We start from the raw sequence: 16,210 nt of genomic DNA, 5'->3' as shown, positions 1-16,210 counted from the left end.
GGGTAGGCATCCCTCACAGTTCTGGAATTGAGTGTTTGGTAATCTACACTTAGTCAGATACTTCCATCCTTCTTCCTGACAATGACAATGGGGGATGCAAACGGGCTTGTACTTGGCTGTATGACTCCAGACTCCTTGAGGTCCTCTATGTGGTTTCGCACTTCATGATATTGGGAGAGGGGAATACGTCTGTAGGGAAGCCGAAAGGGGTTGGATCTACTAGTGGAATCCCATGCTCAATTGTCTCCGTGAACCCAAGATCTTGTGAGTTCTTGGAAAAGATATCTGCATTATCTTCCAGTTACCGAGTCAGCCTCTGCCTATCTTCAGCTGTGAGGGAGCTCAGGTCAATGTCAACCCCGGAGGTTTCTTGGACACTTGCACGAGTAGATGCCTCCAAATGGCTTGCCACTGATATCTTCTGTGCACTCGAGGTTGGCGACTCTGTGATGGACCCATATTCTGATGACATGAGTTGACCCACAACCAAGTTAGCAAGCCTCGTATTCTGCCGCACTACAACATCATGGGCTGTCTGATTACACACCCTCACCGGAACTCTTCCATTGCGGACTTCGACGAAGGCTTTGCCAACTGCCAAGGATACAACATGGCCAAGATATTTTACGCTGCTTCGAAGTAGGTGGCACTTTGATGGCTTTAACTTCAGACCATGCTCTCGCAACCGTGAAAACACCTTGGACAGTCGACTCACATGCTCTTCCACCATTGCGCTGAAGACGATAATGTCGTCCAAGTAGAGCAGGATGCTGTCAAAATTCAAGTCACCGAAAATTGTGGCCATCAACTTCTGGAATGTGGCGGGTGCATTTGTCAGGCCAAAGGGCAGTCTCTGGAATTTGTACAGTCCCATTGGTGAAATGAATGCTGTTTTTGGTTGGTCCTTACCGGCAACTTTGACCTGATGATACCCCAAAGTAAGATCCAGACAGGAGAACTATTTGGCATGACAAAGGGCATCTAGTGCCTCATCGATCCTTGGGAGTGGGTAGGCATCCCTCACAGTTCTGGAATTGAGTGTTTGGTAATCTACACTTAGTCAGATACTTCCATCCTTCTTCCTGACAATGACAATGGGGGATGCAAACGGGCTTGTACTTGGCTGTATGACTCCAGACTCCTTGAGGTCCTCTATGTGGTTTCGCACTTCATGATATTGGGAGAGGGGAATACGTCTGTAGGGAAGCCGAAAGGGGTTGGATCTACTAGTGGAATCCCATGCTCAATTGTCTCCGTGAACCCAAGATCTTGTGAGTTCTTGGAAAAGATATCTGCATTATCTTCCAGTAACCGAGTCAGCCTCTGCCTATCTTCAGCTGTGAGGGAGCTCAGGTCAATGTCAACCCCGGAGGTTTCTTGGACACTTGCACGAGTAGATGCCTCCAAATGGCTTGCCACTGATATCTTCTGTGCACTCGGGGTTGGCGACTCTGTGATGGACCCATATTCTGATGACATGAGTTGACCCACAACCAAGTTAGCAAGCCTCGTATTCTGCCGCACTACAACATCATGGGCTGTCTGATTACACACCCTCACCGGAACTCTTCCATTGCGGACTTCGACGAAGGCTTTGCCAACTGCCAAGGATTGTTTGAATGGTGTATGGCCAGTGTCCTCTACAAGCGCCTCAATTGATCTTCCTTGTGTGTGCCTGGATGCCTCTGTTGGGATGTCGACTTCTGTTCCGGCCTTTACTATTAGTGGTTTCTTGCCTCTGTACTTAAGAATGCTGAACATGCAATTCTTCTTTGCCAAGTCTCCCCCATCCGATTCGACACACTGCAGGGCAGAATACCACGTTTTGGACATCTGTTGCACCTTAGCAAGAAATCTTCTCCCATACTTTGTATGCAGGGTATCGTGACTTGCCCTCAGAACGTTGGTTCCTACCAACCCAGGAATCTTCTGGCAAAACGCTGTAACTGGAACAATGAACATTGGTGGTATAGTGCGACCGAAAACTTCTACCTCCACAAAGATGACTCCACTGTGGGGCACAGATTGCCCTCCCGCGCCCTGGATAATAACGCTAGTCTGCTGGGGAACTTATGTTTGTAGGTGTGGATGGTTGGCTATGTAGACATCGGTTGTGGTGCTCACCTGAGACTCAGTGTCCAGTAGAACAGAGCACTTCTTCCCTGACATAGCAATCTCCACGTCACTCACTGGCCCAACTAGGTCACTATTGCTTTTGTCATCTCTTGGAAGTATTTCTGAAGTGGAAAAAGGTGGGCTTAGACAACTAGGAAAACCCACTGATCGCCCTGCATCAGATGGTCTCCCTAGTTTAATGGAGCTGAAGTTGACATCGGCTGTGCTTGTCTCGGCTGTGGACATCTGCAGGCGAATTGGCCTAAGCTGCCACAGTTGTAGCAGGACTTTGGTTGGTCATGAAATCTTGGTGCAGGATGGATGACTGCACTGGCCCGCTGAGGATTCTGAGGCTGTATCACCTGGGAACTTCTTTCCAACCTTTTGACACGTTGGCCTAGTTGCATCTGATTCTCCAGAACTTGGTTCAGTGTATTGGTCTGCCTTTCCATCAACTTGGCAATATCTGCAAGGTTCACACCGGTGTCTTGGCTGTTCTGTGTGTTGCCAGGCTTGTCTACTGGGGGGTGGCGTCGGGTTCTTGGAGATGTCTGCCTTGGTAGGGATGTGCGTCATCAACTGATAGTGTTGTCGCATTCGTTCCTCCTGTTGGTGCTTCTCCTCCGCAACAACCCTCAGCTCTGCCCGGAGTTCTTTAAAACTCATGTTGCGAGGTCGCATGGGTGCAAGTCTTTGTCTGCATCGGTCGTCACGTAGCCCTGTCATGAACTGGGTGGTGAGGATGCTGTCCCTGGTGTCACCAAACAGATTCTGGCAGCCATGTGTCTCCCCTTCTCCTCAATATGCCTCAAGAGCGCCTCAAGAGCGATGGCATACTCGCTTGCTGATTCACCACCTTTCTGAACCCTCGCATAAAATCGCGTCATGGGTGAGGAGGCCAAGTTATCTTCCCCAAACTCCTCCAAAGTTCAGCAAAAGGTGCCTCTGCTGTGACTTCAAAGGGACTGCGGCTCTCGAGATTTAGCACAACATCGCAAGCCCTCCCAGCTGTGTTGCGCACCACCTCATGGAACCGGACTCTTCTTGTGCTGCCCTTCGCCTCTAGCAGGTAAGGCATGTCTCAGATCTAATCTTCAACTCGAATGCTTTTCTCACGTCCAGTGAATGTGGGGACTCCTTTCACTTGGTGTGTTGTGACAGTCCTCAATGCATCAGCCAGTGTGAGATAAGTGTCCCTGGAGATGAGGTAGAAACCGATGATCTGTTGGGGAGTAAGCTGCCCGTGTGGTGGTGGTAGGGCTGTTCCATGTGTGGTAGTTGCTGGATGAGGCGTCAACAAAGGTGGAGTGTCTGACATTTGGAGTGTGAATCTCGTTGGACTTGGAGTCTCCGCCATCATGCAACTTCATTGAACCTTATCCAAATACTATGTTGGTGTGACCAGATCTGACCATTGCCCACAACAGAAAAAAAAATCTATCCCTATTCAAGAATAAAAAAAGACCTGGCTAAGTTCCGAAGAACAGTATCCCTACCCTGACTCTCCACCAAAAATAGTAAAAAAAAATGTACCCTGAAAAAATGGAACACTAGAAGAAGACAACTTTTAGGGGAAATCTCTTGCACAAAATACTGCCTAACTAGGTATCATCTAAGGACAAATTGCAAGGTCTTTCTAAAAAGAATGAGACAGGACAGAAAAAGTGTTTGATCTCAAAAAATGTCAAAAGATAAAAAACTTTTAAGAACCAATCTAGAAAAAAATAATCTACTATCTATTAAGTAACTTCTTAGCCGACAAAAAAGTAAGAAAAATGAAAAGTCAAAGAAAAGCAAAACAAACCCCAAAATCAGTGAAAATACCTCAGACCATAAACTTGAGACCTGGAAATTCAATTTTCAGACCCAGTAAACCTTAACCTTTTAGTAAAAGACTCTCAATAAATATCAGCAGTACCAAAAAACAGAACCAGGTACTAAGAAAATAACGACCCCCTAAAAACCAAACCAGAACCAAACCCAAACCACACACAGTATCAAGAAAAGGCACAAATCAATTGCAATCGAACTTTAACAACCAAGTCCACTGCAGGACCATATGCACCATTCAATGAGATAATGTAATGCAGGCCCAGTGACAGAAATGCCAATAAAATTCCAGGTGGTCTTATACTTTTGCAAATGCTTGTAGTTAAGAGTTCCCAATCCTTGCTTTTAATTTGGTCACATAAATGCAGTGTTGACGTGATACTCAGTGAAGCAGATCGGCAGAGACAAGTCAAGTTACGTGGATATGTCATTTTATTTCATATAACTTGAGTGTGGTTTTTTACTAGAGGTCAGTGATTGAAGTCTGAGTGTACATGTATTCTTATAAGTTCTGTTTGACACACTGCTGGTGAATGCTAAAAAAGCCGGGTTATTTTGGACCATGTGACTTGTCACAGCTGGCACTGTGACTTGGCTGTCTGGCAGAGGAGATGTACAAAGGTTTGGCTGATCTGTGATTCCACAGCAAACTTTAGTTCATGTTTTTCAAGTCTTATTTAATTTTTCAGTTTGGTCTTTGTTTAAAGGGTTGATCTTTTTTGGGGGGTTTGATACTTACATATATAGAATTGGTGTGTGAGTCCCTATTGATTCAGTTCCCTGCAACTTTGCCGTTGAAGATTCTTCAGTTTGACTGAGTTTCTCTTATTGTGATAGCTTGCTATTTTTCCAGGTCTGCCTTGGAATCAATGCACCCTATACACCTGCATTGCATTGGAATACTTTGATGGTGGACCCCACACCTTCATGCACACCTGGCAGATGGCGATCAGGAGATGACTGGACGATGGAGACATGTAAGTCTGGATATGACATCATGCTCATGCAAAGGTACATGTAATTGACACCTGCTAACCCTTCTGATTTGATCGCAATTAGGCAGCTGTGGCGGCTTCACCTTCCACCCATGAAAGGGAAAATAACTTGTAGGGAAGACATTTTTTGAAAGGGTAACAGTGCTGTGTGGGATGGAAACAATGGAAGGTGTTATGTCAGTGTGTGTGTGGGAGGGGGGGAGGTAACCTTTCCCTTCTCCCATAGGGTGAGGAAGATCATACTGAGATTTCACAGATCAAGCCCCTTATTTTCAAATATCTGGTCTTGGAGCACTGATGAAGGTCCAAGCAAGACGGTCAGATTGTGGAATCAAAGAGGGCCAGCAGTCTACAACCTTTACAAGAGGAGTTTAAAAAATGGTGAAAACTGCATGTATCACTTTGTAAATACTGACCTTGACCCTAAACCCTGCCAACTGCAACATACTGCAGCAAATGCAAAAGTCTGATGCACTTGGCAATCAACAGCAGCCAAACAAACTGGTCATGTTGAGAGCTGGTCTCATTGAACAATGCCACTGTTGGATCTTGTAGTGGCTGGCAACCACAGACTCCCAGGCTGTTTGGCCTTGGAGAGAGTTGACCTGTATAGGATCTTGTTACACTGGGCAAGCAAGTTACTTTGACATATGATGCAGACAGATGTTTCTGACAGGGTTTCTAACAACCCTGAACAGTTAGGGTTATATATTGTGCTTGGTTTTATTAGGAAAATGGCTTTGGAATCATTCATTTTAATTGAAGAAATGAGGCCTTTCTATTTCTCCAGTCCATGTAACTTTTTCTTTATTTTTAGGGCACTTGTTAGCAAGTGGATAGAAGCAGAGATGGTAGTGAGAGTGGAAGAAACGTGCTGTCCATCCAGAAGAATGTCTTCTGCAGTGACTGCAAGTTGGATATCTTTTCAAGTATTGAAGATATGTTGGGACCATCATTGATGTCACAGACACATGCAGAAAGTAACGCCAACGCAGTATTGAAGATTTCAAATATAGATACTCAAGCCAATAGGGGTAATAAGATATTACAGGAACCAAATCACTTCCAGGTTTGACAACTTAATTGTGTGTGTTCATTTGACCCAAAAAGAGCTAGATAGAATCTGCCCCCTCAGGATTTTTTCAGATATCCCCACAGTACAGTAGTTGAGCCTTGAGGAGTTTTTCAGTAACTTTTTTGTAGTCTTTTTGACACCAATTCTGTATTTTTCTTGTTACAAGCACTCCTTTTTTCCTGAAAGAAAAAGCAAAACAGAAGCAAGTCTGGTCCCAGCCAATTTGGCTCATCAGGCCAGTGTTTATTGTGGGTTCCTTGCCATGAAACAACTGAGAATATTTCTTTCCCCCCCCCCCTGGATGGGATGGCAGTCCATCACAGGTTGCTTCCCAGCTAATGCTGGTACCCATTTATACTCCTGGGTGGAGAGAGGCAAACAGGGTTGAAGAGGCTTGCCAAGAGCCACAACCATACTGCCAGCAGCTGGATTCGAACCTTCAACCCTATGATTGGAAACCATAGACCCTAACCACTTGACCACATGAAAGAGGTCAGCCATACTTTTTCATATGTTTACAAGCCAAGCCTTTGGTTTCATATAGCAGCTTTTTACAGTCACTTTGACAGCAGTTCTGGGAAAATCACACATAACCCAAAACAGGTCAACCAAAAAAACGGACCTGCACTTTTAACTGCAGTGCTGAGAGCACACGATGGCTGGTACGCTTGTAACCTACTTCAAATGATCATATCAATTGTAAGTTATAAGTCAGATTGATTTGAAACTTTACGTCTGAAATAAATCGGACTTGGAATGGCCAAGATCTCGGCTGTGAGATATTGCAAAATTACCCAGCAACTTCAGGGTTAACACTGGAATAAAACTGACAGAACTTGATGACATTAATTGGTTTCTCCTAGCAATCCTGGCAGGATGAATTACCATTGTGTTTGCTGCATCAGAGGCTTCGCTATAAAATGCTGACCAATTACAGAGGCGCTATTACAATTCTGTGAAGCCTACTACATCACACAGTGGTAATGGAAAGAGGAAAAAAGAACTAAACACTGCTTGAATCACAGTGGTAATGGAAAGAGGAAAAAAGAACTGAACACTGCTTTAATCCCACACAGTAGTAATGGAAGAGAAAAAAGAACTGAACACTGCCTTGATCACACAGTTGTAATGGAAAGAGGAAAAAGAACTGAACACTGCCCTAATGGCACAGTGGTAATGGAAAGAGGAAAAAAAGAACTGTACACTGCCCTAATGGAACAGTGGTAATGGAAAGAGGAAAAAAAGAACTGAACACTGCCCTAATGGCACAGTGGTAATGGAAAGAGGAAAAAAAGAACTGAACACTGCCTTAATCACACTGTGGTAATGGAAAGAGGGAAATAAAAGAACTGAACACTGCCTTAATCACACTGTGGTAATGGAAAGAGCAAAAAAGGAAATGAACTTGTTTATAACAAGGTAGCAAAATTGTGAAGTATTCTGTAAAATGAAAAATTCAGTGGACTAGACGTGTCAATCCTAGCAGAAAGTGGTGTTCAGGTTTCAACCAACACAGTTGAATTTTTAGTGACATGTACATGATATAGAAGTGAACATTTGGAAGTGTAAATATGGAAAGGTTTGCAAATATATGTTTGACCTAAAATATACTGAAATACATGCAAGGTCTGATATTTTGTGTGTTGTCTGTCTCATCACATATTGAAATGTCTGTTTTTGTTATTTAAATACATGCAAAATGTATGTGCCCTCTGACCTTTTTTGAAATTGCACAATCCTAACCTTTAAATATAAGTTCCGAAATTATTTCCATCAAGAAGCCTATGGCCTGGTGGTTAGCTTGCTGGCTGCCAGGCCAGGGGACCCTGGTTCAAAACCTGGGGTTCCCTGAAGAGGAGTTTTTTTTTTTTTTTTTTACTAAGTTTTTTAACAAAATTGTGCATGCCCACCTGGAATTGAACCCAGGTCCTTGTGCATAGCAGTTAGTGTCCTTAACCGCTATGCCATGGCACTTTCTTGAAAAAGTGTGCTTGTTTCTAAATGTTAAACCTTCCATTGTTTGGACTTAGAATATTTTTCGGCCAAACTGGAGATGGGCAAGGGTGGAAGTCCTTGGGGCTGGAAGTCCGAGAGCTCATAGGAAGGGTAGAGTGGATGACTGAGGGCTTGAAACTATCAGTATTAGAGCTCTGAGGATCCCATTGGGTTGAAGGACATAGCTTCTTAATGTTCCACCTTGCTATTGCATTTATTGTAGCCCTTATAAGATTGAGACTAAAAGGCTCCAAGAGGGAACTCTATATAAGGAGCTTGGAAATTGTTTAAGACTGGCAGGGCTTCCATGTAGGTTGAGGCTGTAATGTAAAATGTAAAGATGGAAACAGATGTACCTTAATCTCTGGCAGTGTAAAATGGTCCAGATTAGGAAAAGGGTTAAGTGGCACAGTACTACAGTTTGACAAATAGATATACAAGTACAAACAAGTTGTTCTGCTATTTAAATAAAATTTATTTCTCTTGCAAAAAGACATTAACTGGTTATAGCAATAAATGGTGATTGTTTTACATATACACAAAGCATTTTTGCAAGGTACTATTTTCAAATGAAGTAAATTTCATGTCAGTGCCAAAAGGTCCTTCGAAAGCACTTTAGCGAAAAAAATTGTTTTAGACATTATGTGGGAAACAGAATTGGTCAAAATTTAAACATGTTGGCTGCAAAAAAAACTAGTTTTATGACTAAATCAAATATTTCTTTCATGCACAGAGTAAGGCCCTTAGAGTGTTTTCAAAAATTATATTGCAATTATGACCTTTCAACACTGAGCCAACAATTTGCGACTTGCAGTTTTGTGATAATTTTAAGTGAAAGACCTTTTTCTAATGCTCTGGCAATGTGAATGTACAGCTTGGAAAATACAAAATGCACATAGAATTTTGTCCAAGGAAAAACTTATAAAGATGAACAAAGAAATTGACTGGAGCAGGATTTGAACCTGGGAACACCGTACCAGTGCTCTACCAACAGAGCTATCCAGCCCTATGTTGGTGGGTTCTTCACATTTAAGGATATCTCTGTTTGTTAGACGAACTTGTTAAAAGTGAGGTTCAGGACAGTCACTGGGTTGACTCAACAGTGCTGGTATTTTGGCTGCCTGAATGGGAACACCATTTAATTTTTAATTTGCAATAGTTACAAGCTTTAAGTAGTATCAAAGTGTCCAGAGTCTTTCCAAATAGGAATAATTTGCAAATTTTGAAGTACATGTATAGCATCTTGATAGGTAAACATGAATGTTTTTAAATGTGCATTAATATGAATCAATACGTTACAATGAAAAAAAAAAACAAATTAAAGGCGAACAATAAGTCTTTCTTCAAAAGCAAACTGACCAATTGTCTATTCAGTTTACAGAGTACCTCTTAAGTCATAAACAATTTGGATGTAAGTACAGTACAATGTTACTATACTAAATTCGGTACACGGAACATGTCTCTTCGCTCCCAACTTTTCTGCGCACTTTTACTAAACATCACAAATTTGCTTTAAATTAAAGAAAAAAAATTAGGACAGATGACAGCGACTTAAAAGTTAAGATGTCAATAAACTCCGAAATTGGAACAGCTGTGTTATGAGCCCATAGCAAAACAAGCAGCCACACAAGAGAATCTATTTTACACAAACAGGAACACTCACATACAATGTATATGTAACAACTGACATGTCAACATAGGAAATTGCACCCTCTTTAGCCAGGACCCCCCCTCCCATTTTATGGAAATCAGAAGATTTGGTTATTTTTGGCCTATGAAAATAAGACGATTGGAACAGTACCAATTAAATCGCAATATTTGGGGAGTTATGCAGTATGCTACACAGAGCATTGTGTATGGACCCTGTCCTGTTCATTATAGCAGCAGTGTACTGTATATCAATATACACTACTCAAAAAATTAAAGGATCAGACATTTCAGCCAGGTGTGCACCTCATTGACTTGGCTTATTGTACACTGAAGCTCATGTTCATGCTTGGCTGAGCACCATTGAATGTGAGACAATGTAATTGATTAGTCGTGTTTCAGAGCCCAATTAGCTGGAAAGGTTAAAGAGCATTGGGTGATGTGTATTGCTCAGGTATTGCACAGCTTCAAAACGGCTACCTTTTATTCTCTTTGCACATAAATTAACGATGGGATGACTCTGAGGCAAGGCGGTAAGAAACTGGGAGTGTCTTAGAGAGTTGGGGGGGGGGGTACAATGAAACAAATGAGACTGGCCAGTACCATACCTATTGTGGTAAACTGATGTACATGTACGTGTCTCACTTTAGGACATTTGAGAAGTGACCGACTGAAATATTGGACCTCTTACCATTTTGTATTCAGGTTCTGGGAAACTTGGAATCTTTTTTTTCTTACGTCCCAACAACCGTTACTAATTGATTTTTGTATCAATCATCATTCATCAAAGAGGGCGTGAATTTTTGACCAGGAGGAAAATTTGACCAACTGCATTCAAAAACTACACAGCTGGTCAAATTTCTTGCTTTTCTTATGTGATCGAATACCCCCACCTTTAACCTATAAGGCATCATCAGAAATTGCATTACTTTACTGAAGAAAAGGATCTCAACAGTTACATGTAATTTTTTCATGCTGAGATACATCTTCAAAGTGCTTCATTTGTGTGATTCAGAATCACTGAAAGTCCCCTCAAATTACCAGAATATGCTCATAAACGGTGCCCCAACATTACCGCGATATTATTCTAACTCATAAGCAGCGCCCTCACATTACCGCGATATCGTTCTGACTCATAAACAGCGCCCTCACATAACCGCGACATTATTCAGATTCATAAACAGCGCCCTCACATTGCCGCGATATCTTTCTAACTCATAAACAGCGCCCTCACATTGCCGCGATATCGTTGACCTCATAAACAGCGCCCTCACATAACCGCGACATCATTCAGATTCATAAACAGCGCCCTCACATTGCCGCAATATCTTTCTAACTCATAAACAGCGCCCTCACATTGCCGCGATATCGGTGTAATTCATAAACAGCGCCCTCACATTGCCGCAATATCGTTCTGACTCATAAACAGCGCCCTCACATTTTTAATACATCATTTTCAGGGCCATAAAGGACCTGAACAAGGTGCTTACCAAAGTTTTCTTTCAGTGTTGTGAGACTTCAGTACTCTGTAGTGGAAGTTTCTTATTTTGCTGACAGGAAATAGCCAAATTTAATGATGCTCATTTTTTGCAATGTGAACACCATTTGTTTAAAATATTATTGACTAATTATGATCTTTTGATCCTTTGAGTAGTGTACAAATGCAGATAGACTTGCTCCATCACTTAAAGGTGGAAGCAAGGAACTGCATCTGTGAGAAGATTAAGTCCTTTCCTTGCCTTTTTGTGAATCAATACCTAAGATTCTGATGAAGAGCCCTCATGCAATCTTGGAAACTGTTCCTCCTCAGTGATGGAGGCAAGGACTGGCATCTATCCGAGTTACTTTCCTCTCCTTGACCTTCTCATGAATCATCATTGTGAAGTCCCATAGGATCTTGTCCTCAATTTTCCTTCTCTCCAGGTTGAAGGAGGCGAGGGCACTCTTCTCATCAGCATCAGGGTCTGCTTTTTCTGGGGCACACCCACAGCTTTCATTTGAGGAGGTCTGGGGAAAAAATTAATCAGAAAAGGAACTAAGCTGCAGCAGAAATTGAAATATTTTGTCAAAAATTATAGGATCGTGGTACGCTCTTTATTTATAACAAAAACTGTTAGCGTCTACTGCTTTTCATCTATTTTCATGAACTATGACAAGAGGATTCTTCGACACAGCTGACCCATTACTTCTGGAAGCATTTGTCATTTGTTAAAATATTTTTCCAGACACCCCTTTACGGTTTAGTGAATCAAAAAGTGACATTTTTAAACACTTACAATTGTCTTCCACTTTTCCTAACAAGTGGAGGCGCTGTTTTATAATGTCAATCAGGGAGGACAACAAATCTAAAATATCTATGGACCAACTGCTCCTCTACAGAAATTGACTGATCCCGAAAGTATAGGCAGAAACATTTCAAAAGTGTGCACAAGTCAAACACAGTTGGAAACACAGTTCTCAGTGCAATATCAGATAAAACTTGAGAAAATGTTAAATTTGCTTTTCAAAATTTTTTCAAACAAAACAAGAGGGATGTCAGGAATTTATCTGAATTTCACATAATGTGCACCTTGGCTATTTACTAATGGCTTGTAATATTGGGCAATATTATAAGGAAGAAAAATTGAACTGTGACAGGTTAGAACTTTATTACAAAGACCAACAGGGCCAAATAATGTTTGATGGACAGTTGCCACAGTTGCCCCCCAATCCATCTTCTTTGATGTAAAGCAGTGCTGCACGGCAAATCATGAAGCCCCAGGAGACAAGGCAGCCATTTGCCCATGGTTATTAAAAAATGGAGACTTTCCTAAATTATGCCCCTGCTGTTGTCGGTCTAAAGGTATTAGATGATTAAATGCTTCATTTCATGAGTTTTACTATAAAAATTATGAACTCCAAATTGTTCCTTGAACATGTTGAACATGTCTCAGGAAATGTGGACCATTCATCAAGGGTAGTTTTTCGTGAAACAGCAATGAAGGAAAAGGAACTTTAGGTCAGGAAAATATGAACAATTCCAGTATAGTGGGTGCATTCAACTACACATGTAGCTTGCCCCGATTACAAGGGTTTAACCTCATCCCTATCGTCTTGCTTGGTTGACACAATGCAAACAGCCATCCCTTGGTTAGGGTTGCCCTAGAACCTAGCCACAACCACCGAAGGGTGGATCCAGGACCCAATTTCTTTTTTTGGGGGGGTCAAGGACAAACTTGATTCTAAGGGCCAATTTCTTTTTCAATTTTTAAAGTTGTTTTAGGGGTTAGGCTACATTTCTACTTTTCAAAAGAAGGGAAATTGAACAGACCAAAAAGATCCTTTCATTTTTTGAAACGAAACCAATTTTTACTCCTTTTTGGTCATGACCCCAATTGGCCCTTCCTTCCTTTCCTGGATTCATCCTTGCAGAAAGCCAGCAATGATATGAAACACAGGACTCTAACCTGTGCTACTCATGACGTAACCTGCCTCTTCACTTTGGAGATTTCATCAGTCAACCCACTCGCACCATGTAGGTACATGTAGGCAGCTGTGGCAGTACATTCACCTGGCAATGAGGCATTCCAACTCTAAACACAGGGAAAAATCACAAAAAACAAGAAACGGTCACATAAGGTTTTTCAGTCACACTGTAATAATAAATTTTTTCCCCAAATGAGCCAAACATCCACGTTTCAACCCATCATCACATAGACTCTTTTTATGGGGTGGCTATTAAATCCATAAAACCATACAGTGCTGGGGAGTGCAGGGGGTAACAGGCTGGGTGGGGTCAGGGCCCAATTTCATGGGGCTGCTTAACACTGTCATAATAAATAAAAATTGTGCTAACTTTGGCAGAAAAATGTGCTAACCTTGAGTACTATTTTATGGCAGTGCTCGGGGTGGTTGTGCTAACACTTGTGTGCGGATAGAGATTTCTGTTGTTACATCACTAAGTTTAAGCAAATCTTTCCTCCAAGGTTAGGATGCATTTGGCTGTATTTACTGTTTACGTTATGCAAGAAATACGGCAATACGCAGAGCCTCTGTAAGCGTGAAACCGCGTGCTAAGCAGCGCCAAGAAATTGGGCCCTGATTGTTACAAGCAAGGTTCCCACGAAATCTGAAAATAAGAATTCAGCGACCTTTCCTGCACTTTCCAAAACTACAATAGGACAATTTCCACGGCATTTAATGCCACTCTGCACAGAAAATTTGTTTGGTATAATAAATGGAAAGACTGCCACAGTACTATCCATAACCACAATCAAAATCACCTTTGTACGATCTTGATTTCCATGACTTTTCCTCAAACTAATTTCCCGTGAGTTTCCCATGGCTTTCTGGGACAACTTTTTCCCAGGATTTTCAATGACTATCATTTGCAGTTATCTAAAAGTTATCCAAAATTGTAGTTGAAAAGCACCTCGGTCTAGACAGAGGACTAAATTCTGTGAGAAACTATTCTTTCTGGTGAATGGTTATCATGACGAAACAATGATTTCAAGCAGGTGCCTTCTCAAATTTTTGGCAAGTCACCATTAGAAATGCATGCAAGCGATGACACGATGCACAGACACTAGCAGATTCTATAATTCATCAGTTCAGGGGGGGGTGACAAGGTGTAGCTGCATTCGACTGAATATGAGAATGTTTCCAAGATGCTGAATTCAGGCACAATTTAATACATGACTCAGCAACTTTTTGATCTGAAATCTAAGTCCTAGAATAGGTTTCTCTGAATAGCATTCACTATTGAGCTGAAACTTCATCTTCATCAGGTTCGTTCTTGTGTTCCCTCTTTAGACTTTGAGTAATTTTTTTGCTTGAAAGGAAACTAATCCACAAAAGACAAATGGTGGACTGTATCTTTAAACAAATTGTTGCAACAACCAAAATCATGACTATTATTGTCACAAAACAAGAGATGGCTACTCTACTGGGGCAGTGATGCCAGAAGATAAGCTCACAGGCAGGGGACCAACCACACTGTTATCACCTTACTCTATAAGGCCAGTGATGCCAGAAGATGAGCCCAGGGAGCAGGGAACCAACCACGCTGCTATCACCTTTAACACCTGGTAAAAATACAGTAACAAAAAGGGAGCAGTTATGTCTGTATGCATTGTAATAAATGTACTTTTGTTTTGAGCATGTCCCAGCAGAGTTGTGGGTTTTAAGGCGTGTGGCTGAGGTAAGATGATTCAAGCCACGAGTGAGTGGCTTCAGTCATTTGGCACAGACTTTTGTAATTCAGTCAGCCTTAGCCGGCTAATTCGGAAAAGGTCCATCTTCAGCCAGTTGAACAAACAACAGGAGGTACCCAGTGACTGCTTTCTCAACTTAACAAATTGTGAAAAGTCGGGGTGTGTGAGTGGAAATTTCTTGAAGAACCTCTGAATTTTAACCAGAGAGCTGGGGAAAGGGGATAGGGAATTTACCCTCATGTTTCCAATATTATAGAGGTGCATATTTTCCAGAAGCCCTCTGGAGTTTTTTGAATAACTCTTTTGGGTCATTCTGACAAAGTACACTTTACATGTGCCTTCACCGTCTGTGCTATGGCTAACATCAGAATCATCTTCATCATTTTCTGTGAGGCCAAACTTGTCGGAGCTTACAAAGTGTAGAATGTTTATTTAAGCAGCAAGACGTACATATAAGGACAGCATAGAAAGATGGTGGTTCCTGGAAACCTTTCCGAATCCTAAAAAATCCTCCCCAGAATGATACATTTTTCCAAAATTCTACGGACACATTAAGTCCCATTTGAATTCAAAGAGGCTGGGGTGAGCTCTACCTTGGTGGATTTTGAAGGATCTGGGAAGGTTGGCATTCAGACACATGCAATTGTACGGGGGAAAATGAGTAAACTTGCAGGAATGAAGTTCACTTTCTCAATCCAGCTTGTCATTGAATAACCTGGTGCTGGGAAGGAACTTACTCAGGTTCTGTGCTATCCACTGATGCTGCCCACTCATTGGCCACTCCTTGCTCCATTATCCTCTCTTAATGACTTCATCCTACAATACAAACAAACAAACAAACAAAAACAATGCATCCCTTCAGCTGTTACTGTTGTCACAGCAACATCCTTCATTTATTGTTGAAGCCCCCTAACCATGCTAACTGTGCGCCTCCTAACTTTGGCGCAGTTTGATTTTTTTGCCTCCAGTGCCTTGCTAGAGCAACATTTTTACCTCAAATTTTAAAGTAAGTGGAATTTCATCAAAGTCCCACTTATCTAATTCAAAACTCCTGATTTTACTCATCCACTACAACTTTCCAATAAAATTTTTATTTTGGCTCAATTTTCCATTTTTTTCCTTCAGTGAAAAATGAACTAACTTCTAATCCTGCCCAAAATTTAAAATAATTTTCCAACAAACCTTTGTTTAAGTGTATTTAAATTGAGGTAATAATAGAAATTATTATGTTTACAGAACTTCTCAAAATGTTTATGTGGGGTTTTGGCAATTTTTTTCAAGGGCGTCACATGAGGGAACACCAACACTCAAGATGCAATGGCACAATTTCTTGATATCCTTGATGTTAGTCGAGATGTAGG

General features: G+C 41.6%; 1 long non-coding RNA gene across 1 annotated transcript; it reads right to left on the bottom strand.

Annotated features, from left to right (window-relative positions):
* Positions 1–8,461: 8,461 nt before the first annotated feature.
* LOC147795031 (uncharacterized) lies at positions 8,462–13,225 on the bottom strand. Its single transcript, XR_015424170.1, has 2 exons — positions 13,104–13,225; positions 8,462–11,664 (listed from the first exon to the last, which is right to left on the bottom strand). It is a non-coding gene; the product is annotated as an uncharacterized LOC147795031 (long non-coding RNA).
* Positions 13,226–16,210: the final 2,985 nt, after the last annotated feature.

This window comes from Acanthaster planci, unplaced genomic scaffold (genome assembly GCF_054643075.1).
Source record: "Acanthaster planci isolate LZ-2023a unplaced genomic scaffold, COTS_SCS Contig207, whole genome shotgun sequence".
Classification (NCBI taxonomy): Eukaryota; Metazoa; Echinodermata; class Asteroidea; order Valvatida; family Acanthasteridae; genus Acanthaster; species Acanthaster planci.
Note: the sequence above shows the minus strand (reverse complement) of the source record. Positions and strands in the feature narration are given on the sequence as shown.